Source organism: Protopterus annectens, chromosome 2.part0 (assembly GCF_019279795.1).
Source record: "Protopterus annectens isolate FY-2018-M chromosome 2.part0, PAN1.0, whole genome shotgun sequence".
Lineage (NCBI taxonomy): Eukaryota > Metazoa > Chordata > Ceratodontiformes > Protopteridae > Protopterus > Protopterus annectens.
Window position 1 is genome coordinate 440,928,334 of NC_056728.1, and position 27,537 is coordinate 440,955,870.

The 27,537-nt window shown below is 41.0% G+C and overlaps 1 protein-coding gene and 1 pseudogene across 1 annotated transcript in view; one reads left to right on the forward strand and one right to left on the reverse strand.

Annotated features, from left to right (window-relative positions):
• Positions 1-27,537, reverse strand: part of LOC122793121 (guanine nucleotide-binding protein G(q) subunit alpha) — a 2,223,046-nt gene that overhangs the window by 1,700,869 nt on the left and 494,640 nt on the right. The gene's annotated exons all lie outside the window — the stretch shown is intronic.
• LOC122793881 lies at positions 12,216-12,334 on the forward strand (annotated as a pseudogene).

Here is a 27,537-nt window from a genome sequence, read left to right on the forward strand (position 1 = left end):
GTTGGAAGGTTTGGAGACAAAGCCAGAGAGGCAAGATTACGTTGGTTTGGACATGTGCTGAGGAGGGATGCAGAGTATATTGGGGGAAAAGATGCTAAGGATGAAGCTGCCTGGTAACAGGAAAAGAGGAAGGCCTAAGATAAGGTTTATGGATGTGGTGAGAGACGACATGCAGGCGGTTGGTGTGACAGAGCAAAATGCAGAGGACAAGATGAAATGGAAACAGTTGATTTGCTGTGGCGACCCCTAACTGGAGCAGCCGAAAGAAGAAGATTCTATACATTATATATGTACTACTGTTACTACTTTCTGTGGAGCTTTTTCCTCTGGGCCTCCTCTGAAAAGGAGCTTATTTGCCCATTGGACATTCTAGTAAATAAATGAAAATAAATGTAATATATGCAATAGAAACAGTACAAGGGTCAGTATCTTCAGCCGATGCCCAAACAGCGAAGCATTTAGATTGGCTACCATAAATCTTACTTGTAAACTCCTGATTGTTGGTAAATATTCAAACATACCTGGACAAGGAAAGGTAAACTTGCCATCAAGGACACTGAACAAAACTTGAGTTAGTCTGAGACTGTGGAGATACAGATGAGGCTTCCCAGATGGGTATCATAATAGAGCTTTCTTGGGATCCAAGAGCCAGGGGCGCTCTTTGAGGTAAGGCCTCAGTAGAGGAAATGAAATTTGCCTGGGCTAGTATGGGGCAATAAGGATTACCATGGTACTGCCTCACTTTATTTTCTATAAAAATGTGGGTGCCAGAGGCAGAGGGGCATATTCGTATAGTAGCCCAGAAGGCGAATGCCTGACTAGAGCATCTCTCAGGGACTATCCCTCTGGAGGGCTCATGGAAATTAGGGCATTTGATGCTGGAGGGGGAGGCAAAGAGAATGCAACAAAGTTGGCTCCAGCAGCTGAATATGTTCTGTTCTTCCATTGGTGAGAGACACCATTTGGTAGGCATCAGAATAGACTTGCTGAGCTTATCGGCAAGACAGCTGGATTTCCCAAGAATGTGCACTTCAGTCAGACAGTGGTGTGAAACAATCACCTACTGCCATACTCTCATTGTTACCTAGCATAAAGGGAAGGACCTGGTTCCCCTTGCTTGTTGATGTACCACACCACCATTATGTTTGTCAGTCCGAATACAAATCACCCCCAGGAGCAGTTTTGAAGCTCATGCAAAGCAAGGAAAACTTCTCACATGCCTAAGACAGTGACGTGAAGTTTGGTCTCAGGAGGATTCCAAACATTTTGGACCATCCTCATCTGATAATGTCCAACCCACCCAAAGGAGGAGGTGTTTGTGATGATTAGTACTAAGAGGATGGCAGGAGAAAGAGCCTTCCTGTAACTATGTATGGGGAAGTGAGCCACCACTGTAATTGCTCCTTGCACAAATTGGTAGCTGTGATTGGAGTGGACAATTAGTCTGAGTGGAGACCAGTGAACTGTTGAGTAGCCATTGCACTATCATGTAAAAGTGAGCAAACTGAACCATAAATACTGAGGAAGCCATTAACCTGAGTATACAGAGAATGAGTTGTACTAGAAGTTGGTTCCATCGCAGGAGATTTTGAAAGGAACTCTGTAGGACATATATCCTTGGTTTGGGGAAGGGATATTATGCAGTTTATGGTATCCAAGTGGCATCCAATGAATTGAATCATCTCAGTTGGTTGTACAATGGACTTTTCCTTTTTTTATGGCTATGCCCAAGGAGAGAGAGAGAGAGAATATTTCTCTTGCTGGGGCAGCTAGGAGCCAACTGTACAAATATGGAAACACTTGAATCTCTTGGAGCCACAGATAAGCTATAACTACTGACATACACTTGGTGAGAACTGGACGGGAGGGGGGTATCTGTGGTGAGAATGAAGGGCAGTGCTCTGAACTGAAAATGACTGGCTCTCAGGCACAAACGATCACTGCCTGGTTGTAATTTACAAGTGTACCTGTAGCCTGGAAGAGTTGGCTATTGTGATGTGAAGATAAGCATCTTGCAGCTCTACACAGCACAAACAACTGTTACCTGTAGGCAAGGGGATATTGTTTGTGCTGTGACTATTTTTTTTTGGTTAACATTGTTTAGGTAGCTTAGGTCCAAAGCTGGTCAGAGGCCATTGTGGGTTTTTTTTTTTGGAATAAAAAAAAACTTAAGGAATATCCTGACCTTGCCTGATCTGGTGGGACCTCATGGATGGTTCTTTTCTTGGCCACTTTTTGCTGGTGAGGTGGAACCTCTGGAAGTGCCCAACTTGTTTGGGGGGGGTGGTTGGAAAAGAGAACTGTAGAGCCCCTGGATATTACATCTTGTAATCAAAAATCCTGTGCTATGACCATCCTTGCCAGGGAGTAGACAGGCAAGCAGGACTGCCTCCAGAGGGGAGCAGTCAGACAGCCCTTCAACGATGGTTAGATTTCCTATCAGGGAAAGATCTAGTATAACCACAATTTTGCAGACTACCTCTGAGTCTATGTCCATTGAAAGGGTCACCTCTGACACCGCTGCCCCGATCATAAGTGAAGTAAAAAGGCTAATGCTTGGACTTTTGAAGCCATACGGATTTGAACTCCTTTTGGATCGTAATGTACGATCATTGTGAAGTTTCAAGTTTAACTCCAACTGCACAAAGTGTCTTACCACCCTGCTAGTACTTCTATATCTGCTCTTTAACAGGACCAAACAAGGATGATTGGTCACACGGAGTATTAGCAAAGTAATCATTTAAATAGTCTGCAAAGTCACCAAGGTGAAGCCAGACAAGACACTCCACAATAATGCCAGCTCCCCAGATTGTGAACTGCCCCATCACCTGCACTTATGTATCAGCTGCACAGAGAGACTGGAAATACTGATCATCATACTCAAGGTTGTCTCGGTTTCCTGGAGTCCGAAGTAGCAGGTATTTCAAAGATGCATAAGCTTTACCTGAAGATGGCTCATGTGTGTGGTGCATTTCAAGGCCATAAACAGCAAAAGTTCCAAAGCATACATTCACTTCCCTATTTTGTCCATGACCACAAACAACTTGCTAGGAAGGTGAACAGTAGCAGTTTTTCTCATCAGCTCTTTTTTATTTATTTATTTATTTATTTTTTAGCTGCCACTGCTAAAATAGAATCAACCAAGTGTCTGTTTGCCCAAAATCATCTTTCCTTGGGTGGTCTTCAAAATTTTGTTTGGCTTCTGGGGAACTGATTTACAAGTGTCAGGCTCTTGCCATGACATCCTAAATGCCAAGTCAATGAGGCAGGTCATCAGTGGTACCACCCAAGATGAAGCAGCAGCCATAAGCCTCAAGGACTTCCACATCCTGAGAGGGAGGGTCTTTTGCACAATTTCCACCCTGGTGCATTAATTCAAGAATCTCACCATAAGTAACATCTTCTGGTGGGGATTAAAGGAAGCCCTGATGATCATCCAAGTCCATGTTGGAAGTGAATTACTCCAAAGAGGAATCAATGTGCCTCCTTTTACAAGTCCTCTTTCTTGAAACATTGGAAAGTACTGACTCAGTCTTCAGTAGACTGATGCTGCATAAGAGCAGACTTTTTTGAGAGTGGACCCTTGCATTAGATTCATGGACGCATGAAGGAGCTGAAGAGCAAAAGTGTGTGTTCTAGGGGTGGGTACGACACTGAAGGAGCCTGAATATTCATTTTTGGTGAGGAAGCAATAAACTTCCCCATTACTTTAAAACATAACCTAACATCCATCAGACCAGCTGATCCCCCCCATTGCGTGCAGCAGACATCTTTCCAGATGAAAGAGTGAGCTGCGTCAAGAAAGGCACCCCTGAACCTGAAAGAGTGGATGGGCCAGAGGAAGGGATATGCATACAAGCCTGAAAGGCTTTAATTTCCAGCAATGAGAACAGAGCCATAAGGGTTGGCTCAGAGGACTTGGAGTTGAGCTGTCAGATCAAATACCTATTTGGCTCTGAATGTTTCTGAGTTGAGTGTGTTGGATTTGAAGCCAAGTAGCCAAAATGGAAATGCTAATTGATGAAGAGGTAACAGGCTCAAGGAATAATTTTGACTCTGAAACCACCTCTGCCAAGACATGGACTGGGAAATAGTGAAAATGGGAGAAGAGCCTGTCCATACCACCCTCACAGAAGACGGGGATGGAAGAAAAGCCATCTCAAGGTTGCCTCGGTTTCCTAGAATCCAAAGTAGGAAGTATTTCAACGATGCATAAGCTCTCTTTGAAAATGGTTCGTCTGTGTGGTGTATTTCAAGGTCATAAACAGCAAAAGTTTCTGAAGCATACATCCACTTCCCTACTTTGTCCATAATCACAAACGCCTTGCTAGGCAGGTGCCTTCAAAAAAAGGTGCAATGAGGATGACTTTGCTCTTTAATGGTGCTGCTTTTTGAAGGTATTTGGGAATTAGGGGAGTTAGAGGATAAGCATACAGAAAACTGGGGGGGGCAGTCTTGGGGCAGAGCATCCCTCAGCGACTCCCCTGGTGGGAGAAATCACAACAAAAAAGCTGCTGCTCTTGTTGTTTAGGGGAGATGCAAAAAAGACTGCAGCAAAGCTGGCCCCATCAACTGAAAATAATTTCTGTCATTCTGTTGTTGACAGACCACTCGTGAAGTAGTAAAATGGACCTGTTCCTGGGAAATCCAATGCGATAGCAAACTGAATATGCGTTGCTATTGCAAAGCGGTTGGAAGATATGGCTCATTGCCACATTCTGAGGGCTTCTAAACAGAGGGGATAAGATCTAGTTCCCCCTTGCTTGTTGATATACCAGACTACTGATATGTCTATCTCCACTACAATTGTCCCAAGCGGAAGACAGTCCTGGAATGCCTGCAATGCGAAGAGCACAGTTCTCATCTCCAGAACACTGACATGCATGTTGGCCCCTACGGGGGACCAAATGCCTTGGACTGTTTTCCTCAGGAAGTGCCCCCCCAATCCATGTCTTGGACTGATGGAGGATGAAAACATGACCTTGTAACTGTTGATCTGACTGCATCCAACAGGAAAGGTACTGTTTGCATACCTAGGTTATTCTCATCTTCGCAGATGTGGACTGAGAAAGCACTGACCATTGTGTTGCTAGCATCCACTGAAGAAGTCTCATGTGGAATCTTGATAAAAAGACAAATTATTGCCTCTGACATTGATCTCAGGGCTTGCACAATCAATTAGGCTGACATTCTGGCACTGCAAATTATTTTCCTAATCTGCGTTCTTATTGTTTGCACTTTTCAATAGAGGAAGGAAAGCTGTCATAGATAGTGTGTTGAACACTGCTCCTATGAATATAATGTCTGGGTTGGTTGCAGAAGAGACTAGTAATTTATGGTTAATCCAAGATGCAAACAGGTCTGCAAGACTTGACTCCATGCTTCTGTCAGCCGATGCCTGGTCGGGGCAGTAATGAGCCAGTCATCTAAATATGGAAACACCTGGAATCCTTGCAGTCTTAAGTGAACTGCTACCACTGCCATGCACTTAATAGAAATTCTCCTGTGACTGCCAAAGGTGGTTTCAAAAACTAAGCAAAAGGTTGTGTTAAAACTGAAACACACCACCACAGGCTACTAAAAAGTATGCTCTTCAGAATAAAATAAAAACGTTATGATCTGAGGAAGGCTTTTAGCCAAAAGCACTTATCATATACAAATCAACAAAGGCTTTGTTTTATCGCTTTACATCTCATTTTAAGTCTCATTTAAAAAATCAGGTTCCACAGGGCTAAGATAAATGAATAAAACACGAATCATGTGGCTAAATCCAAGCACACACACTTTTTTTTTAAACCAATGAGTTCACAGCCAATCAGAGACCTTGAAGGAAACACACTTCCAGGTTGCCAAATAAAGACAACTTCCTTGACGTAACAGCACATACCAGGCTAAGGCAGCCTTGTCAACACTAATCAGTGTTGGAGTCACTTCAGTTCTTTCTTACCCAGTAAATACTTAAGGTTTAAATAACTACTTAGGACTTGTATAAACAACATCAGTCTTTTTGGATGAAACTTAAAAGATCTAATGGTTCTAATTCCATTACAGAGACAGTCATGAATTCATTTCACTTGGTTCAAACTGCCAAACAAAATAAACGACATAAAGACATGGTGGAAATTGACATCTTGTGCTGACACGAAAAAACTCCATGGGGTTACTGGTTCAGCGCCTGGTGTACCCAGGTAGTCTCCCATCCAAGTACTAACCAGGCCCGACCCTGTTCAGCTTCCGAGACAAGGCAAGATCAGGCGCATTCACGGTGGTATGGCCATACAAGCAAAATCTGCTTCTTTGTGAAATAGATGCATACCAAGCTAGAACAGCTTTTGTACCATTAGCCCATGTTGCTGTTCCATTGTTCATTTTCCCATAATTAATGGCAAAGGCACATATAGATGTTACTTGATGAGAATTTCCCAAAGGATGTAATTATTCAAAATCCATTACATAAAGACAGATGTGCAGTCACTAGTTGTTTATCTCAACACAGACTCTGTGTGCCATGAACCATATTTCAACTACTAAAGGGACATAAAGGATACCAAGATCTCTGCACAACATCCTTGTATTGAAAATTGTTTTCTTTAAGGTTAAGGTAAACTTCACATTCCTTGCTAATAGACCGATTACAGAGTCCTTGGTGCACCTGTCACATATGGATATGCACCTTGCCTTTAAAATCGGTTTAAGTGGAACAACTGCATTTGGACCCGGAGGGCGATCTGCTCGGAAATTGATAATCCAATTCACCTCGCATATTTCAGTCCTGCTGCTTATATCTCCACCTCTAGGACCTTCAGAGACACTATTAATGGCTTTAAACATGAAGGAGTGTACGGGATACTGAATGATATGATTTGTCAAAGAGTTTTTGTGATCCTTATGCTGGGTATCTCTCGGATGATGCAACACTCTGTCCTTAAATTGTTGGTTGGTTTTGCCTACATAATAAGCAGGCACTTTAAACAAGTAGCTAAGTAAACAATATGTTTACTATTACAGGTAGCACTGCATGAAAAACGATATTCCAGTCCAGTAGTGGGATATCTGAATAGATTGCTGGTATCTATCACAGGGCAGGCTTTGCATCTGCCACATTTAAAAGCTCCTTTCTTATTGATAGGACTTTTCCTAGAGAAACCATCTTTCATACACAGCAACCTTTTCAAGTTCTTTTTATCTTTAAAAATGAATCTTGGCCTCTCTCCCACTATTTCTTTCAATTTTTCATCTTGTGTCAGCACTGGCCAAAACCTCTTGACAATGTTGCATATATGCCTCAAATCATTGCTACACGTGAGCATGAGCCCAAGGGTTTGCTGTCCTTTGTAACTGTCATTGGATGGCCTATTTGCCTTCCTGTTAGAGAAATAGGGTTGTCCTTTTCCTTTTCTAAAGTTTTCTGTTGATTCTGGTTTCGTTGAGAGGTCTTTAGCTGCATAACCTCTCTCCTTTAAATGGCACTCCAATTTAACCTTTTCGCATTCATAATCTGTGTCTTTAGTACACAGTCTTGAGATGAGTGTGGCTTAATTCTTCATTATATTCTTAAAAACATGCTCAGGATGCATGCTGTTCCTGTGTAAATAATGGTTCCTTCATGTTTCTTTCCTATGGATTGATGTCTCTATGCCAGATGTTAAATCCAGTTCTGTCTTCACATCTAAGAAATCAATCGTTTCTTTGGAACTATTAACTGAACTTGAGAAGGTCAATAGAGCAGTTCAAATAATCTGTGAATAGCATCAATCATGAATCAACTCCTTTCTACAATATAAAGATGTCGTCCACAAAACGTCCATAGAATATCAAGTGTTCATTCCATGGATTTCTATCAGAAAGTACATTCTCTTGCTCCCATTGTGCTAATACAAGCTTTGAATAACTGTTTGCACAAGTGGTCCCCATGGCTACCCCTCAGTGCTGCCAAAAGTATTCCTTCCCATAAATAAAAACATTGTTTTCAAGAAAAAGTTCCAAAAGTGTACATATTAAATCAATGCTCACATTCATATCTCTCGGGAACCACTGTATTCTTGATGGCTTCAACCCCATAACTATTGGGAATAACTGTGAAGAGGCTAATGATGTCCATGGTTACCAACAGCATCTCCAAGTAGTCTCCATTACTGTTCATGACAAAACTGCCTTAGCCTGGTATGTGCTGTTTCTTCAAGGAAGTTGTTTTTATTTGGCAACCTGGAGGTGCATTTCATTCAAGGTCTCTGGTTGGCTGGGAACTCATTGGTTTGAAAAAAAAAGGTGTTGGCTTGAATTTATCCACATGATTGGGGTTTCATTCATTTATTTTAGTCCTGTGGAACCTGATTCTTTATGCTCTGAGGAAGGCTTTTAGCCAAAAACGCTCATCATATACTAATCAACAAGGGCTTTATTTTATCGCTTTATGTCTAATTTTAAGTCTTAACAATTAAAGTTTTTATTTTATTCTGGAAAGCATAATTTTTAATAGCCTGTGGTGGTGTGCTTCAGTTTTTACACATAATTTTTGCTTAGTTTTTGAAACCACCTTTGGCAGTCACAGGAGAATTTCTCTCTCTTGCTTCTGTTGTTTTTGGATCCTTTGACTGCACATGGCTGAATTTAACACTGCAACAGAGACCTTGGAAAAAGGGACTGCTTCTTTAGACTTCATTGGAAACAGCAACACCACAGTGTGCCGAGGTGAGAATGTCAATCCACTTTTGTGTTTGAATTTTGACACAGATACAATTTCTTTTAACAATGATACACTGGAGATAGAACACTTTGAAAATATACTTAAAGATGTAGAAAATGCAGCCTACCACCTGAAAAGATTGCAGTGGCAGCAGTTTCCCCTTGAGGCAAGTATGCACTACAGGGGGATTACTAAGGGAATGAGAGTTAAATGCATGCCTAGCTATGGAAATAATCTTCCAGAACTGCTAGCGAAATGGCAAGCCATTAACCTAGAAACAAGCTTTAAGTATATAAGGTTGATAATTCAATATTTCAAATTGGAAGAGAGTATAGCTAAACACATTAAAACCAAGCAATTGGAATTAGAACAGATGGAATTGCCGGATGGCAGCCTAAGTAAGATGGAGAATTTGAAGTTTAATTTGAATGCATATGACAGCAAATTTAAAAGAACAAAAGATTCATAAGCTATCTAGAGACATACAGGACTTTAAGCATGGACATATATTTGAACAGCCGAGAGAAATACTGTCAAATTTTACATCTAAACAATCTTCTAATAAGCCAAGCTGCATCAATCAGCCATTAAAGAAACAGTAGCTGCAGCACAAACAACAGGAGAGCAGGATATAAACAACAGTGATGAAACAGCAAATATACCGTCCACCTCTCTAAATGCTGAAACAAAATTAACATTAAGTATAGAAACAAATAATATAACAGTAGAGAGTCTACAAAAACTATCTCAGCCACAGGAACCAGACCTAAAGAGGGAGCCGCCCATCAACCCATAGTTCACAATTTACAGTTTTTTTCTCAAGCAGAACTTGTACAGAAACCCCAGATCTATGAGCCAAGAAAGGAAAAGGAAAAAAAAAACAATGAATTAAGTAATAGCACACTACTAAATATATCTCGAAAGGAAATGAATAGAGACCAAATTCAGCTATTAAACAAAGGCCTCACATTTATACCATCATTGTGTTCTAACTTAAGTGAGGAGTTTGCACTGGATGTTCAATACTTCGGGAGAAATGACACCCTGAAAAATATTTTTGGGAAAGAAAAATGAAGAAAAACTAGGTGATATAAGAAATCCAGTAATTTTGTACCAGTCAGTCATCCAGCTTTAGATTTATTTATTCGGCTCTGTGAAAATGAAGTAGGAAGCTACAGACAAGGAAATGATTGTTTTAGACACTTCCATAATCTAGAAGCACTTGAAAAATGGGCACTGAATGATCTAAGGAATAGAGAAGACAATGATTAAACTAGCAGATAAGGGAGGAGCCATAGTTTTGATGGACTCCCCATGCTATCACGATCGAATGAAAGAAATGCTGACTGATGCACGAACCTATACACAGATCAGCAAAAGTGATCTGAATAAAATGGTTTCAAGTGTGAAAGATAATCTCTTCGAGTTGCTGATGACTGGTCAGTTAACAAAGGAAATACATGACTTTTTCAAAGTTACTAATCCAAGTGTACCAACTAAAAGTGGCTTCCCGAAGATCCACAAGGATAGACAAAATCCACCACTTTACCTCACTGTAGCAGGTAGGGGATGGATTACAGAACCCCTATCCATATATGTTGAGGAACAACTGAAGAAACTTACCACGGTATTGAAGGATACAGGTAGCTTTCTTAGCACACCATATTCCAGCATGAATAGTTATGAAGACTACTCGGAGATAGTGTTGGTAACCATGGAGATTGCTAGCCTCTTCACAGTTATTCCCAATATCTATGGGGTTGCAGCCATCAGGAATACAGTGGTTCCGAGAGATATGAATGTAAACATTGATTTAATATGTACACTTTTGGAACTTATTCTTGAAAACAATATTTTTATTTATGGGAAGGAATACTTCTGGCAATGCTGGGGGGTAGCCATGGGGACCCCTTATGCGAAATTATTTGAACATTGTATTATCACAATGGGAGCAAGAGCATGTACTTTCTGATAGAAATCCATGGAAAGAACACTTGATATTCTATGGACGTTTTGTGGATGACATCTTTACACTGTGGAAAAGTGTTGATTCATGATTGATGCTATTCACAGATTATCTGAACCACTCCACTGACTTTCTCAAGTTCAGCTAATAGTTGCAAAGAAACAACTGCTTTCTTAGATGTGAAGACAGAACTGGATTTAACATAGGGCATAAAGACATCAATCCATAGGAAAGAAACATGGAGGAACCATTATTTACACAGGAACAGCATGCATCCTGGACATGTTGTTTAAGAATATAATGGAGAATCAAGGCACACGCATCTCAAGACTGTTTACTAAAGAGACAGATTAAGAATGTGAAAAGGTTAAATTGGAGTGTCATTTAAAGGAGAGAGATTATGCAACTACAGACATCTCAATGAAACCAGAATCAACCAAAAACTTGAGAAAAGGAAAAGGACAACCCTATTTCTCTAACAGGAAGGCACAGAGGCTGTCCAATGACAGTTCCAAAGGACAGCAATCCCTTGGGCTCATGCTCACGTGTAGTAATGATTTGAGGCATATATGCAACATTGTCAAGAAGTTTTGGCCAGTGTTGATACAACATGAAAATTTAAAAGAAATAGTGGGAGAGAGGCCAAGATTCATTTTTAAAAACAAAATGAACTTGAAAAGGTTGCTATGTACAAAAGATGGTTTCTCCAGAAAAAGTCCTATCAATAAGAAAGGAGCTTTTAAATGTGGCAGATGTAAAGCCTGCCTTGAGATAGATGCCAGCAATCTATTCAAACATCCCACTACTGGACTGGAATATCGTTTTTTGCAGTGCTACCTGTAATAGTAAACATATTGTTTACTTAGCTACTTGTTTAAAGTGTTCTGCTTATTATGTAGGCAAAACCAACCAACAATTCAACGACAGAGTGTAGCATCATCTGAGAGACATCCAGCATAAGTATCACAAAAACTCTTTGGCAACTCATGTCATTCAGCATCCCCTACACTCTTTCATGTTTAAAGCCATCAATAGTATCTTTGAGGGTCCTAGAGGTGGAGATATAAGTAACAGGACTGAAATATGTGAGGTGACCTGGATTATCAATCTCCGAGCAGATCGCCCTCCAGGCCTGAATGCAGCTGTACCACTTAAACCAATTTTAAAGGCAGGGCGCGTATCCATATGTTGACAAGTGCACCAAGGACTCTGTAATCGGTCTACTAGCAAAGGAATGTGAAGTATACATTAACCTTAAAGTAAAACATTTTCAATATAAGGATGTTGTACAGAGACATTGGTATTCCTTAAGTCCCTTTAGTAGTTGAAATATGGTTCATGGCACAGAAAGCCTGTGTTGAGATAAACTAGTGACTGCACATCTGTCTTTATGTAATGGATTTTGAATAATTATGCCCTTTGGGAAATTCTCATCAAGTAACATATATATGTGCCTTTGCCATTAATAATGGGAAAATGAACAATGGAATAGCAACATGGGCTAATGGTACAAAAGCTGTTCTAGCATGGTATGCATCTATTTCACAAAGGAGCAGATTTTGCTTGTATGGCCTTACCATCGTTAATGTGTCTGATCTTGTCTGGTCTCGGAAGCTAAGCAGGGTTGGACCTGGTTAGTACTTGGATGGGGGACCACCTGGGAACACCAGGTGCTGAACCAGTAATCCCATGGAATGTGTTCTTATCAGCACAAGAAGTCAATTTCCATTATGTTTTTATGTCCTTTAATTCGCTTGACAGTTTGAACCAAGAGAAATTAATTAACGACTGTCTCAGTAATGGAATTAGAACCATTAGATCTTTTAAGTTTCATCCAAAAGGACTGATGTTATTTATACAAGGCCTAAGTAGATATATAAACCCTATTTACTGGGGAAGAAAGAACTGAAGTAACACAAACATTGTTTAGTGTTGAGAAGGCTGGTTTAGTCTGATGTGTGTTGTTTCTTCAAGGAAGTTGTCTTTAATTTGGCAACTTGGAAGCGTGTTTCTTTCAAAGTTTCTGATTGACTGTGAACTCATTAGTTGGCTTAGATTTAGCCAAAAAACTGTTGTTTCAGTCATTTATCTTAGCCCTGTGCAACCTGATTCTTTTATGATCTGAGGAAGGCTTTTAGCAAAAAGCGCTCATCATATACAAATCAATAAGGGCTTTGTTTTATCACTTTATGTCTCATTTTAAGTCTTAACAATTAAAGTTTTTATTTTATTCTGAAGAGCATAATTTTTAGCAGCCTGTGGTGGTGTGTTTCAGTTTTTACACAGACTGCCATGCATTTGGTGAGGGCAAAGGGCAGTGCTCTGAACTGGTAATGACTGGCTCCCAATATCCTCAGTGACCGACTCCCAAGGAGAGTCCGAATGCCTCCTTTTGCACTCTCTTCCTAGCAACGTCCTAGGTGGTACGGCCTGAAGAAGTATCACAAGAGATCAAAATACTCAGCTGGAAGATTTAGGCTGGCTGTCCTTATGTAGTAGAAAGTGGAGGATTACAGTGCAAAGTCATCTGAGAAGTAGAGGTGGATTTGAGGGGGTAGGACCCATCTGACCTGCAGGAGCAGAGAGCACACTCTTCAGTACCTCAAAGGCAGACTGCTCCAGGGAGAAGGAAGTCAATGGAGCCGAGAAAGTGAGCTTCTGGCTCTTCACCTCCCGTTGCCCCAACAGCAATCCACCCGAGGTGGAAGTTGGAGCAGAGTTCTCCAGCTCCAAAGCTGAGAGAGGAAGAGGGGGCTCCAAAGGGCTCCAAAAGCCTCGAAGTTGAGCCCATCTTCGCAGATCTGACAGACACTTTGGCTCCAAGAGTCATCTGGCTCCAAGGATATCAGAGCCAGTGCATTCAGGGCAATAGTCAGATCCGAAGACGATGTTATCTTTGGATCCAAACCAGACAGACCTGGAACACTCGAATCTGAGGGCTCTAAAACTACAGGCTGAATTAGAGAAGGAGCTAAAATCAGTGGAGTGGTAAATGGATGGGCCTCTTGATGCGAAGGGGTAGGAACCGTGAGAACTCCCTTTTGAATTTGCTATGTGAAAAATTTCCTAATCATCCTCTCCACATCTGCTTCCATGATCCTCTTTGAGGAATGGCAGGATACCACGGTTGGTGATTTTGAGTGCCCCTCTAAAAAGGGAGAGGGCATCCTGGAAGGAACCGGACCCAGGCTTGGTGAATAGGCAGTCCTTGGTAAATGCTTCAGATCAGAGGATGTAGTGGCCTAAACATGTTTGGTCGGATCAGAGGATGTAGCCTCCGAAGTATGTGTGGTCGAATCCAATGATGGTTGAACTGGATGTAGCTATGGATCCAGTTTTTCTTTCTTCCTGATTCAGAAGAGGTAGCGGCTGGAGAACCTGAGGATCTAGACTTTTTTGATGGGTCTTTATATCTATGTGTGGGGGACTGAACCCCAGCAATGGCTTCAGAAAAAGAAGATGGCAGTAATCCTTTTAAAATCAGCTTATTTTTCCTGTCTGCTAAAGCTCGGAGGTTGCACCCATGACAACTACTGTAGTCTTGTTGTAAATGTTGTGGTCCTAAACAACACACACAAAGAATGTAGGCACCAGTAATGCTATTTAAGAACTACAGAAAAAACTTGTAGATAAAAAAAAATAACAATAATTACAGAGATTACACCACATGTAAAAAGGGTAAAGGGAAGGAGTTAGGTCTACAAACAATGGTAGAAAGGTTTTACACTGAAAGTGTGAGAGAATAGAAGTAGTATTAAAGAAATAGTTGTTTGTAGAAGTTTTAAAAAAGAAAGTATGAAAAATTAACTTATCTCATTAAAAACTAGAGAGTTGAAGGGGACCACGTCTAAACACTAATGCGGCAAACAAGATCTAATGGATGTTAGGGGTAGTGCATTATGGGTAGGGAAGGGAGCTTGAAAGCTTGTTGGTGGCCATGAGCTAGTAAAACAGCAGAATCAGCTCCAAGTATCGGATTAGATATGATCCCATCAGGTGAGGAGTGAATGAAAATGGACATCAGATCCTCTGGATATGATTTTTAGCACTCAAGAATCTTTTATTGATGCCCAGGTATCTGAATGCAGAGACAAGTGCTCCATGACTGCCTCCAGAGGTGAGCAGTTGGGCAACCTTTCAAGAGTGCTGAAAGGGTTTATCCAAAAAGGAGTCTCAGAAACTCTGGTTCTGTGGGCCTCCCCTACCGCAAGGGTAGCGTCTTCCATTAGTACTCCCACATCTGCCTCCAGGGGAGATATCCCCCACATGAATCATGGAAAGGACACTGGGACATACAGAACCACATTTTCTAATTTCCTCGCCAGTTCCTGGAAAAGGATCATTGAGGAGCAGAGAAATGTATCCTTACAGCAGACCAGGTCTTTCCATTCCATTAACTCCGGGAAAGCATTTCCTTACCAGTGGGGCTAAACAAGGACGATCCACCAAAGGCAGCATTGATGAACAAAGCCTTAAAAGGCTCCACAAAGTCACATAAGCACATCAAGGCCCATCTCCTAATGGCTATGCCTGAACCTACTGCTCATGAAGCATGGAAAATTAATCTCATAGATGCATTAGATATGGATAGAAGAGTGGCCAGTTATGAAGACTTCTAGCAGTCCTCCACAGACATGGACTCTAAGAGGGATTTGGAAAGGTCTTTAGTCAAATCCCACTGCAGCCTGGTGAAATGTGCCAAGTAGCTCAGAGGCCATAAGGCAAAGGTCACCGAGGCAAAAATGTGCTTCCCAAATCTGTTCAGTACCCTGGACACTCTGTTAGGGGGATGGACAAAGAAGCTCTGTTCTTCCAACTCCTCCTTTGTGGCTGCCACCACAACCATGGCACCAATAGGAACTCCCTTGCTCCAATGTTGCCTGTCCTGGGGGAGGAGGGGGCAAGGAACATATCAGGAAGATAAGGAACAGGTTCTACAGTATCAGGTTCCTTCCATTTTAAGCAAGAGACTAGATCTATAAGCTCATCAGCCGGGGGAATCACCCAAGATGTACAAGGGCCAGATCCAAATGTTTCCAGGAACAATGACTCCTCCTGGGAGGGGGAACTGGGGGACCATACACCTTTCTGCCTGAGAACTTTTAAGATGTCTTCAAAGGAGACGTCATCTGATGGAGATCTGGGGGACCCCTCCCCTTTATCAAAGTTAGTGTCTTCAGTGAGAGACTCCTGAGGGGAGTCTGTGTGTCACCTTTTGCACGTTCTCTTACAAGGAGCCTCTCCTCAGTGGGATGGTCTTGAGAGGTGTCCAAAAAGAGGGTAAAATCCTTGAGGGTGACTGTCTGGATGCTTGATGGGACTGGCTGTCCCTGTGTGAGAGGATCAGGGCTTGGACCCAATGGAGGCAGGGTTGTAGGATCCGTTGAAGAAAGAGTAGTCAACACACTCAGATGGGAAAAGAACCTGTCCACATCCACCTCAAAAGCAGAAAGACGTTGAGACGTTGTGGCTGGCTGCACTGGAGCTGAAGTTCCAGATGTCACTATGACTCGACCCTGCGCGAACCCGTGCCTCAAAGGGGGAGTCAAACCACAGTGGTCTAAGGTTGAAGCCGCAAGGGGGCAGGGACCATACCTCTCAACCTGGAGACATCAAAAATCTAGGCAAAGGCCATGACAAGTACGCACAAATGGCTAAAAATCTGGACATTAATATACAATTTGCATGCATAATAATGCAACATTGCCCACTCCAGTGGAATACCAACATTCAAATAACTGTGAAAGTCCCTTTACAACATTAACAAAAAATCTTAATGGAAGCAGTAGACAATAGGCATGTAAAACACTTTACACAACTTTCTTCCCTACCACACTTCTAGCATGTACACTCTGACATCCTGTAAGCTGCACCCTTACATAAATTAATTAAAATAACACATCAGTAATTGTAAGATGTATAAAGGAAACATGCACTCTATTTTAACAGGAAACTGAAGTCGGTCATAATAATCAGTGGTACAACAAGGTACTGTCGTCATCAATATGTGGGACATAACGTCATTCTGCTCAATGGATGAAATAAATATGACTGATAACTTCTGGTCTTGTAGTTACTTAAATACCAATGTGCATTAGTAGGTTTTGTAAACAAATCTGGTGGCTGCTGATACTGGGCACTGACTCATACCTCTAACTGTCCCCGAATTTGACTTGTATTTTAGCTCTGTCCGGGTCTCTCTCAATCTCAATTCCCCCCTAAAACTGCTGACTTTTGAAGAAAAGGTGGTGAATCACACAATGTATAATGACAATAATTACGGTTATAGACTTCTTTTACTTCAGAAAATGTATATTAATTCACAGGATCTTATTCTTTCAATGTCAAAAGTTAATATATACAGATTTATTGCTAATATTTTAAAAGTTTTCCTGTCTGATTCTTTTAAGATTTGTCCCTGACATTGCACTTGCAATGACTCTTTTTTCAGTTTCCATTTCCACTAACAAAATTAAATTCACTTACTTTGAGGAGGACGTAAATGATAATTCTCTTCCTACGGTATGGTTTATCCTAGACAGACTCCCCCAAGTGTTTACACTGCTGTATCTCCTTTTCTTTTAAATTTAACTTTGCTTCTTCCTCCCTCCCCCTCACACTCTCATGGTTTCTCCAAGGCTCCAACTCTAACATCATGGTACAGAGTAGAGAACATTAGTGTGTGTTAACAAGTTGTTCCCTTCTTCCCTACCAGAATGCTCATGCTTGCAGGCTAGCACTGTATCTTGGTGCTGACATCATGCACACCCTGCACGTTGATAATGCCGAGAGATAAGCTGGTGGTGTGATGACATCAGCATTAGCATGAAAATAAAAATAAAACGAAATTAGGATTTAAAGGGGCCTCTCGGCAATTCATGACACCTTATTATTGAGCCCAAAAGCAGTAAACACCTAGGAATTCAATATGGTTGAGAGGTATGGCAGGAACAGCTCAGACAACCTCAGAGTGGAACCCCGATCCCCAGACCTAGCACAGACCCTTCAGCTCTCAGACTCATCCTGATCCATGGGAATCGGTACCGAACAAGTCAGGGAAGCAGTTGGTGCTGAAGATCTAGCTGTCTTTGGATCTGATGCCGACACTCTTGGTTTTCTCTGATCTGAAGGCTCTAAAATCGCCAGTCAGATCTAAGGAGGAGAAATCATGGTAAGAGAAACAGAAGGGAGGCTCACAGCTCTGATGGGAGATGGAGCCAGAATAACCCCAATCTGAATCTGAGCTCTCAGGAACTTCATCATCCTATCCACTTCGCCTTCAGAAAGGCTCCTGGAGGACCTGATGGAGGAAGTGGTAAATTGGGGCTGAGACGGTCTCCTGAAGGAAGGGAGAACAGAGCATGGAGCAGAGGGGAGACAGGCTCCAGAGATGACCATGGGGACTGGGTCGCTGGAGTCTTAGAATGTGAAGAAGTCAGGTCTGAGGATGTTGGATCCTACTGTTTTTGCTTCAGGTCAGACGGTGATGAACATGACTTTTTTTTTTTTTACTTTAGTGGGCGGCTCCAAAGAAAGAACTGACTTCAGAGAGCAGGTTGGAGACCGTTGTTCTTGATTTCTTTGCCTCTGAAGATGATCAGATGTTTTTGCGGTGGTCTGAGCCCCTGGAGTAGGAAATAATGATGATGAAGACGGTGGCAGCATATCCCTTTAAGACCAGCTTGTTATGATGGTCACTAAGGGCCCTGGAGTTAAAACCTGCGCAAACAGAGCAGTCGTTATTGAAATGTGAAGCAGCTAGACAGTAAATGCACTCCCTGTGGGCATCAGAGTTAGGAATCTAATGCCCACAGGAGTGCATTTCTTAAAACCGGTTGGTTTATCAGCCATAATATAAGAAAAAAAGGGAATTCATTTTTTATTTATTTATTTATTTATTTTAAGAATAGCAACTTTTTTTTGTACACTACAAACAATAGAAGGTAAAAACAGTTACCCTCTAAAGGTTAGAAAGAGGAAGAGAGAAAAAAAAAAGTACCAGTGATGGTACTGACCATATGGAGAAGAAATAAGACACAGAAGGAAAAAAAATTACCCCTAACGAGATAGAAACTTGTGAAAAACTGGGTAAGGAAGGAAGTGGCAATAAGAAAAGGTAATACAAGAAAAAAAAAAAAAGGCAAGGAAACTCCACTCACTGAAAAAGAAAGACACCCCAAAGCTCTATGAGAAGGATCCGCGTCTGTAGTGATGTGGTGGCAAACGAGATCTGAGGTATTGCACGTTGACTGAGGAATTATGGGTAGAGGCAGGAGCTTGAGAGTTGAATCCGAGAGTCTAGTAAATGCATCCAGGTCGAATCCAAAACCAATAGTTGAACAAATGAAAACGAAATAATCAGATCCTTTAATTTAAATAATTCCATCTTGCAACTCAGGAATTTAAAGGTACAGCTAACATTCATGTTGCACAAAGAAAAAATGGTTTGGAGAAATGTACTAAGAAAAGGGCACTGTGATCAGCATCTAACAGGCTCCGTTTGCTACAGGAAACTACCATGTCTAGTGCTTTACAACTGCAATGGGCCTACACATCTCTGCCCACTACAGTTCTAAATGTGTGTGAATCAACATTTTTTTATTCTGTTACCACAAGCTAATATGACAGGAAGTAAAAACAGAAAAAGAGATGACAGTGAGCAGTACACAGAATTCCTGTCATTTGCTGTGCAGTCTCCCTTAAGTTACTAAGGGAAAAATGTTACTTTCATTACTAACAGTGCCACATGCAGACTGTTCTAGTTTCCATGGAAACCAACAGCTGCACATGTGCTGCATATAAAATGCATGGACCTGCAAAATAGTGTCTCAAATACTGCTGTACTGCACATGATCACAGTGTAAATGCCCATCTCTACAGACATACGACAACACTCTGTTCTAAATAGCAGCTTGCAGGTATTACCCCCCCCCCCCCCCCCGTTTACACTGCAAAGCAGTGCCATAAGTAGCAGCTGGTAAATGCAAAACATTCATTATTAAGTAACTCTGTTGCTACTACCTAGAATGTTCTCATCAATGCACTTGTTTATCATGTTAAAGCATAACATTCATGTGTTCTTGCCAATCTTTTTTTTTTTGTTTTAGAAAAATGTGCAGCTATTGATGCTAATTTATGCTTTGTCACATTTGATTTACAAAAAAAAGAAGAAAAAAAAGATAAGTATTCAATTATTGAATTTGCAACTACAGGAAGCTTCTGTAAGTGAGCCTCAGAATTTAGAAGAACAGTAATCTAAGTGCTAATGGCAAGCCACAAGCCAAAGTATATACTACATGCATTATCAAAAGCTGACGTTTCAATAAAGCAGAGCTAACCCTACTGCAGTAAATATATCTGTTATGTTAAAATCATAGCAAAACTCAAACATTTGCGCTCTGCAACCGCAATCCTATAATCACAGCTTTATTTACTAAATAGCACTCCTTGACCGAGCCCCCCGCCCGTCCCCCCCCCTCACAGATGGCCTAAGACCGAATGTATCCTTTGGCCAGTGAAAAAATGCCAATAACACTATCTGGCAGTCCACTAGCTCTACCTGATAAATGCAATGCAGGCAGAGCATGGTGTCTTATGCAGCTGATCGTATTCTTTAGCTGAAGACTGAACAGGTTACCAAACTCACAATTATTAACTGCTACAGGGCAGAATCCTCAGTTACAAATAACTGCTGAATTTTAGAAAAGTAAATCGCACATAAGTTCCTGGGTGCTAGCAAGCATCCAAATAGGATAAAAGGACATAACTAAAACATGTTTTCATCAAGATGCAATAAAAATTCAGCAGTGGAGAGCATTATATTCAAAGGAATGAGCAAAAATGCTAAAGTACCAAACTGTTGAGCTATGAGGGCAACTAGGCAGGAAAAGAGAGGTCAGTCTACTTTGGTCCCAGAGACTAATGAAAGAATTATATAAAGGTGAAACAAAAAGAGACAGAAGGGAAAGGATTTTACCCTTGTGAGAACACACCTCAGGAGGAGTTGAAGCAATCTAAAGGAAATGGAAACAAGAAAAATATTTAGTTTTCAGCAAAAAAAAAAAAAAAAAGACAAAACCGATGTGCTCAGGATAGGCACTTGTGAGCAAACACCTGGCAAACATGGTCTTTTCTGTGCGTCTGTCTGCCTCTGTGTGAAGGCCAGAAATATTTTGATAAAGGAAAATATGGTGATAACAGATCTGCTAGCAATGCAGGCACACAAATTCTTAGACCTGATAGCCAATATGAAACACCAATAAGGGAGGAGACACAGGCCTGCAGAATCCCACCTAGCCTGTTTAGTAGTTTTGTGGATCTCATCACATTACAGCAAGTCTTGCCCAACAGCTGCTGCAGTAAGGGGACGGAAGGACTTAAGTAAGCTGTAAACTCATGACGACAGCTAAATAAAGGTTTGTGTGGTACTCAAATCAACATGCTTTCCCGGAGGACTGAGGCCAGGAGTTTACATTACAATGTCATACCTGACTATACTGACAGAGTGAACATGGTTAAGCAATCTACTGACTACATAACTAAACAGAAACCCTTTTGTGCATTAGAGAAATGGTCTACTTGAGAAAGTGACTGATATCAAAGTGATGAAGCTGTATAAAAAGGAATAAAAAACTTCCCAATGGAGCAAACTAAGGCTAAAAAAGAAAAAAGAAGTAACCAACAAAGGGATGGATGGTGCGGGAGGGCCAATCAAGCAATGTGAAGAATCAGTGACCTAGAAGGATGACCCAGCACGTTAAACAAAAAATAAAAAACACAACAGCCTTATTTTGCTTCCTACTTTGTTTTCAAACTGGTTATATCACATGAAATGAGGGACTTTTACCTTACATAATGGAATACAGCTTGCTTTTTAAAAACTGATGGGAGGGGAACAAAGCATGCTTGACAATTCATTGCTTTTACATTATGGTGGAGTACTCCAGTCCAGTTTACTGAGAGCATGTCTTGTAAGGGACAACAGTTCATTCTTTTTGACATATTGGCAATTATTATTAACCCGCCAATTATGATTAAGTCAGTTCTACGAAAACGTTCACCACTGGAGAATAAGATACTACTGGTAGGGTACTTCAGCCTGTGCAAATTTAACAAGCTCAGCCATGTGGTTGAAACTTCCTAAAGGAACAGTTCAGAACAAACTAAAGCCGTGTAGACAACAGGTGTTTCTAAAGTAGAGTCCAGCTTACCCTCCCCTTCCCCCCCAGTACTGGGACCAAGGGCATGCTAGATAGCAGACCTTGTGAAACAGACAGGCAGTTTCAATGTAGAAAGGTTGGCACCTAACCACTACAAAAACACAAGGTGATGGCCAACATTTGCTACTGAAACCATAATGGACATTGAAGGACAACAAAGAAATACTGTCAATGGAGAATACACGGAATGGAAAACAATGTGCAGATACTCATTCTCCCAAGTACCTACAAGGAAACTCAGGATGCCTTTCCATGCAATAGTTGTTCCAGAGTTAAAAACAGCTGAAGAAAAAGTTACTTCTTGCTTAATTTCCTATTCCATACAACTCACACTTTTTCACACTACTAAAATTTTAACAGGAATTTTACGATTATTTTGGAAATACAGGGGGGGAGGTGATGAAACAACCCTGATGTAATGTACCCTAGTACCTTGGTCAAGTTTCAGCCTTCAGTAAGTTCAGCAGTCTAACATAAAGGTACACAAACTTGGATTAAACATTTGTTGTTTTAGAGTGTTTCCAGTTTTCTTTTTCTTTTTGGATTTGATTTTGTGACTGAGAACTGGTTAACTGCCTCACAGCTGTTTTTTGGATCCTTTACTTATTAATCACAGACACAATTTGTCAAGGACCAGTAGATGTAAGGTTTGAGATGTACAAACCAAATATGGTGGCAGGGTCTGTATGGGCAGAAATTTGTGCTAGAATTCCCTCACTACAATGCCAGACTATCTCACAGAGCTGCATAAGCTAGTAATACTCCAGACAGATAGCTTTCCTTACTGCCATCCCGTTCTACAAGTACTACAGAAACAAAGCTGTGACATGCACACCGTGGAAGTGACTCTGTGGGTTGATGTCACACTCACACAGGGTCCATCATGTCAGACCTTCTGTACTACACAAGGCTATGGCTATGCAGTTCTTGTTACTGGAAAACAATCTCCAACTTCTTAAGTCTTCGACAGAGGCATTGTGTTCTCAAGGCATATGCTGCATTTTGAATGAACCATAAAAAAGTACATTTACATAAAGCTTTAAAAAACAAAGTGCTAAGAGCCATCAAGACAGGTTTACAAAAGATGAATCTAATCTTTACTTTCAATTACTTTCACAGCTAAGCAGTGAATAAGGACCATCCTAAGTATTGTTAGTATGAATCAAATTATGACTCATTCGTTGTCATCCCTGTATGCCTCCTACTTTCTACCCTACTACATGAATTAAAAGCTGATAAAGGATAAAAGCCTGTCCGGAAATGCAAGCGGCTATCTATTGGTTAAAATTTGAGACCAGTCTTTGTTTTTGTGTTGGAGATCAATTAATTATGTTCAGACAGCCGTCAAAAGAATGCTGAATTGTGATGAGATCCTTTGTCTAATAGTCAACATCTCTTTATTGGGACATAGGAGAAATAGTATCGAATAATGTTTTTGAAACCCAAGAGTTGACTGTCTTTTAGGTTTGGAAGTGAACAATTCATTGAAACTTTTTTCAGTGTCTTCCTATTGGTTAGAAACTGGAGGCTCGCCTTTGACATTCCTGTAAGAGATTGGTGGATTATACTCTGAAGGCGTGCAGGCATGGAAACAAACTGATCGGTGAACACGGACTCAAATACTAGGAATGAAGCACAGGAAGTTACGATCTGAAGAAGGCAAACTTGACGAAAGTGCTTATCGTTTGATGCTTCACCTATTTTATCCTTTATCAGCTTTTAATTTGTGCATTAAAGTGGGATTTTAACAGTGTATTCAGCATCTCTTACTGTTTGATTCTCTACCTGATTTTATTTTCTGTAATCATCTTCCTACTCCGTGTATTGAAGAGGGACTTTAAACTGTGGTAGTGTGCTCAGCATTTTTTACTTGATAATTTTCTTTCTGTGACACCTTTAGTAGTGGAAGATTATTTACGTGCCTTTTCATGAGGGGGGGGGGGGGGGGACTGCCACCTGCTAGGCAGAATTAACAAGGGGACTGATGAATTTGCAACTCCAGGCCCCCATCATGTATAAAACAGGTCTAACTGCTACCAACTACCTTACTCAGAACTCTCAACTGTCCTGATTTAATCAGGGTATCCTGCTTCTACCCTATATTCAGTAAATAATTATGGAATATAAAATGAATATAAAGCAAAAACATGACATAAAAAAAAATTAATTCTGCCAATTCAAGTACGTTATTCCCAACTCTTAAAAAATACTTCAGTACCATTCAGGGGTTTAAATTCCTACTAAACCCAGGCAGCCGCTGCTCCCTTCCGGCATACATACATGCTGCTAAGCTATACAGTTTGTCATAAATTAATGTTTGCTGTGCCCGAACTTCCCATCCATACCTACTTCACTGCCAATGACAGGCAATCAAGTCCTTTTCTCTGGGTGGATCTTATAGTACGGCAATTTTATTTATGGCACATTTGGTGACTGCAGTTTTCTCTTCCCCAGCCCATGCATGCAGAGATGTCCTACTAGACGTGGCACAGTGGGATAAACTCAACATTAAAGTCTGCATCTCAGCATTCTGGCCAGATTTAATGAAACAAGGATGTCAGATGAAAGACCAGGGAAGTGAAAGCCATTTGACAGTCAAGTATGATACAGCTCTTCTTAGTTAGCAGCTGAGAACGTATGAGACTATACACTAAAGAGTTTTTAAGTTGCTGGATAATCTCAGTGTTAATTGCAGGTTATCTGCTGTCTGTATTTGAATCCTCATTTGCATACAACACAGCACTGACACTACACTACTCAGCTGTGATACAGCACACATTTCCAGATCAGCTGATACAGGTTGCGCTACTCTTGGCTGGTGTCCCTGCGTCACTAGATCTATCAACATCAGCAAACAGCACACTGTTGGTGCCACAAGACACATTAACAGCAGGCTCCTTTATTTCTGTGTACACAAGGACACTGAAAACAAAGGAGGTCATGGCCTACAATCAAAAAGGAGAAGCAGAAAGCAAACTGATTCCATTAAAGAAAGTACACTTGTTTAAGATCTTGCCATAACAGTAGATGACTGATCACTACTGTAGTATTAAAAACAGATGGGATATCCAGTCAAGAATGAGTCATACGCCCAGCCAAAATACCAAAGCCTGGTGCCTTCCTCTTGTGCCATACACCTGACATATGTCCTGAGCACAAGCGCTAAGAGGTACATAATGTATGCACAGGAGGAAATTACCTCAGGACTTTCTTGCCTCAACCCCAAAATTTAGAAAATAAGGCAGAAAACAAAGAAAACTCTGTACAAAAAACTAACATACATATATGGCTACAGGAAGAGGGAGTTAAGGGGAAACCTGCCCATCTCAGCCAAGGAGAACAAAATGAAAAAAAGAAGAAAAAAGGGGGTTAAGGACAGTGGGATATAATATTACAACAATGATCACTTAGATGTATACTGGTAAGTTCTTTCACAATTGCTCTGTGTTCTTCCTTTAAATCACTGTTGTAGTATTACTAACAGATGAGAAGATTTCCAAAACTTCCTACATAGTGAGGGAGGTGGACCGAGAAGCCAAGTTGAGGTCTTTGACTTCTTGAAGTATGGATCTGTGAACCCGGCTCTACCCCTGGAAAACATGTCACGCGATCTTACAATTGTAAAAGTGTGAATAGAAGACCAAGTCACTGCTTTTAAAATGGATTTAGAATTCAGGCCTTTGAAAAAAGCACCAGAAGAGGAATGGAATGTGGAATGGGTTTTTATAGGACCTGGTAGCTCCTTTCCATAAAAGGTGTGGCAAAAGCTGGTAGCACAGGAGTTCCATGTGGTAATTTTTGTCTGGACTAAAAGTTCACCAGATTTTCTGCTAGATTTAGTTTTACCTAGGTAACACTTCAGCTGGCTGTGAACATCTTAAGAAGGTAACCCCCCCCCCCCAGTTCTGAAGAGAGGGAAAAACAGGTGGGAAAGTTAGTGGAGTGGTACACGGGAAGTTCATTAACTACCTGAGGCATAAAGGAAGGATACGTTTTTTGCCTTACCTTATCCTTATGGAAGATGAGGAAAGGTGGAGAAGCCGTAAGAGCATGCAGTTCGAAAACCCTCATGACTGAGGCATGTGCTACATGTAAGACAGTCTTCCAACTATAGAATTTTAGAGATGAGAAGGAAAGCAAGGTCAAATAGAGAGAATGTAACTTTTTTCAAGACACAGATCAGGTCCCAAAGCAGGAGGAACAGCTCTCCTTGGTGACCTTACATGAAGGACACCTTTCAAAAACCTGTGACCTTAAATCATGCAGACAGGGGTAGACATTGGCAGACAGGTAGAGATGGCTAAAAGATGTGCATTAATGGAATTAAATGCCAGACCCGAGTTGAGCAGCTCACACAAGTACAACAGAATTGCAGGAATACCTTTTGATTTAGCAGTCCTGTTTCTTCTTCTTCTGACACCAAATATACAATCTTTTTCATATGGAAACAAGATTTTCTTGAAGTAGGCTGTCTAGCCTCTTGTAATATCTACATCATGTTTTAAAAAAAATCTAACTACATGAAATCAAAATCAAATCTTTCAAGTGGCTTCATTCATTCAGAGTTTGCCAGCTTGGATGACTAAGGAAGCCCTTGTTTTTTTTTTTTTTTGTTTTGTTTTTTTTTGAGCGGTTCCATCCTGTGAAGTAACTTGAGGAGACTGCCCTGGCCAACTGAAACAGAAGTGGGAACCAGAGCTGTCTTAGCCAAAAGAGGGCCACCAACAAGATTTTTGGTTTGATGTTATTGATTTTGAGGATGATTTTGGGAATCAGGGTGAGGGAAGGAAAGGTATAAAGGTATTTCCCCTTCCATGAGAAAGATGTGCCATCCATTTCTTCATGCCTCTGAGAATGGTACTCAGGAACAAAACAACATGAGCTGTGTGTCCCAAGTAGAGGTTAAGATATCCATCTGAGGAGTGTCCCAATGATGGGACAATATGCAAGACCACTCTCCAAGATCCATTCAAGAGGGTCTACATTGGACCTGCTCAACAAATCTGCCTGTGTGTTTCTCTCTGAGGAAATGTAAACTGCCTGGAAGGACAGATTACATTGGATAGATATGTCTCAAGCAATCATGGCCAAACTGCAGAGGCGACAGGACTTTGTTCCCCCTTGCTTATTAATGTACCACATTTACTGTGCTGTTGTCTGTATGAATTTTGAGAGGGTGTGGAGTCCAGAGTCCAAAGGTGATACAAGGATTGAAGAGCCAGGATGAGTGCTTTCATCTCATTGATGTTTTTATTTTATTTTTTCCTCTCTCTTTGGTCAAAGACCCCAGACTTTTACATTCACAGAAAATGCTCCCCATGCCAGGTCTAAGGCATCTATGAAAAGGTCATAGCAGTGGTGAGGAACCAGAAAAGGCACTCGTGGATTGACTAAACTCTGGATGATCCACCAAAGACATTCCTTTTTGATGAAGGGGATGAGGAATTGGGAAGTTCAGTGGAGTGGAAGTATTGTGTCCAAACTGACTTGAGATACTACTGAATCTTCCTCATGTAAAGTCTGTCATAAGATATCTTAGGAATCAAAGAAACCAAGTACCCCTGGGGTCTCAACATCTTTCTCCCTCTTACTAAGGTCAATTCTACCTGAAGAAGGGACTGAAGATATTCTATTAGGAACTGTACTTTGCTGTGAGGAAAAAATGC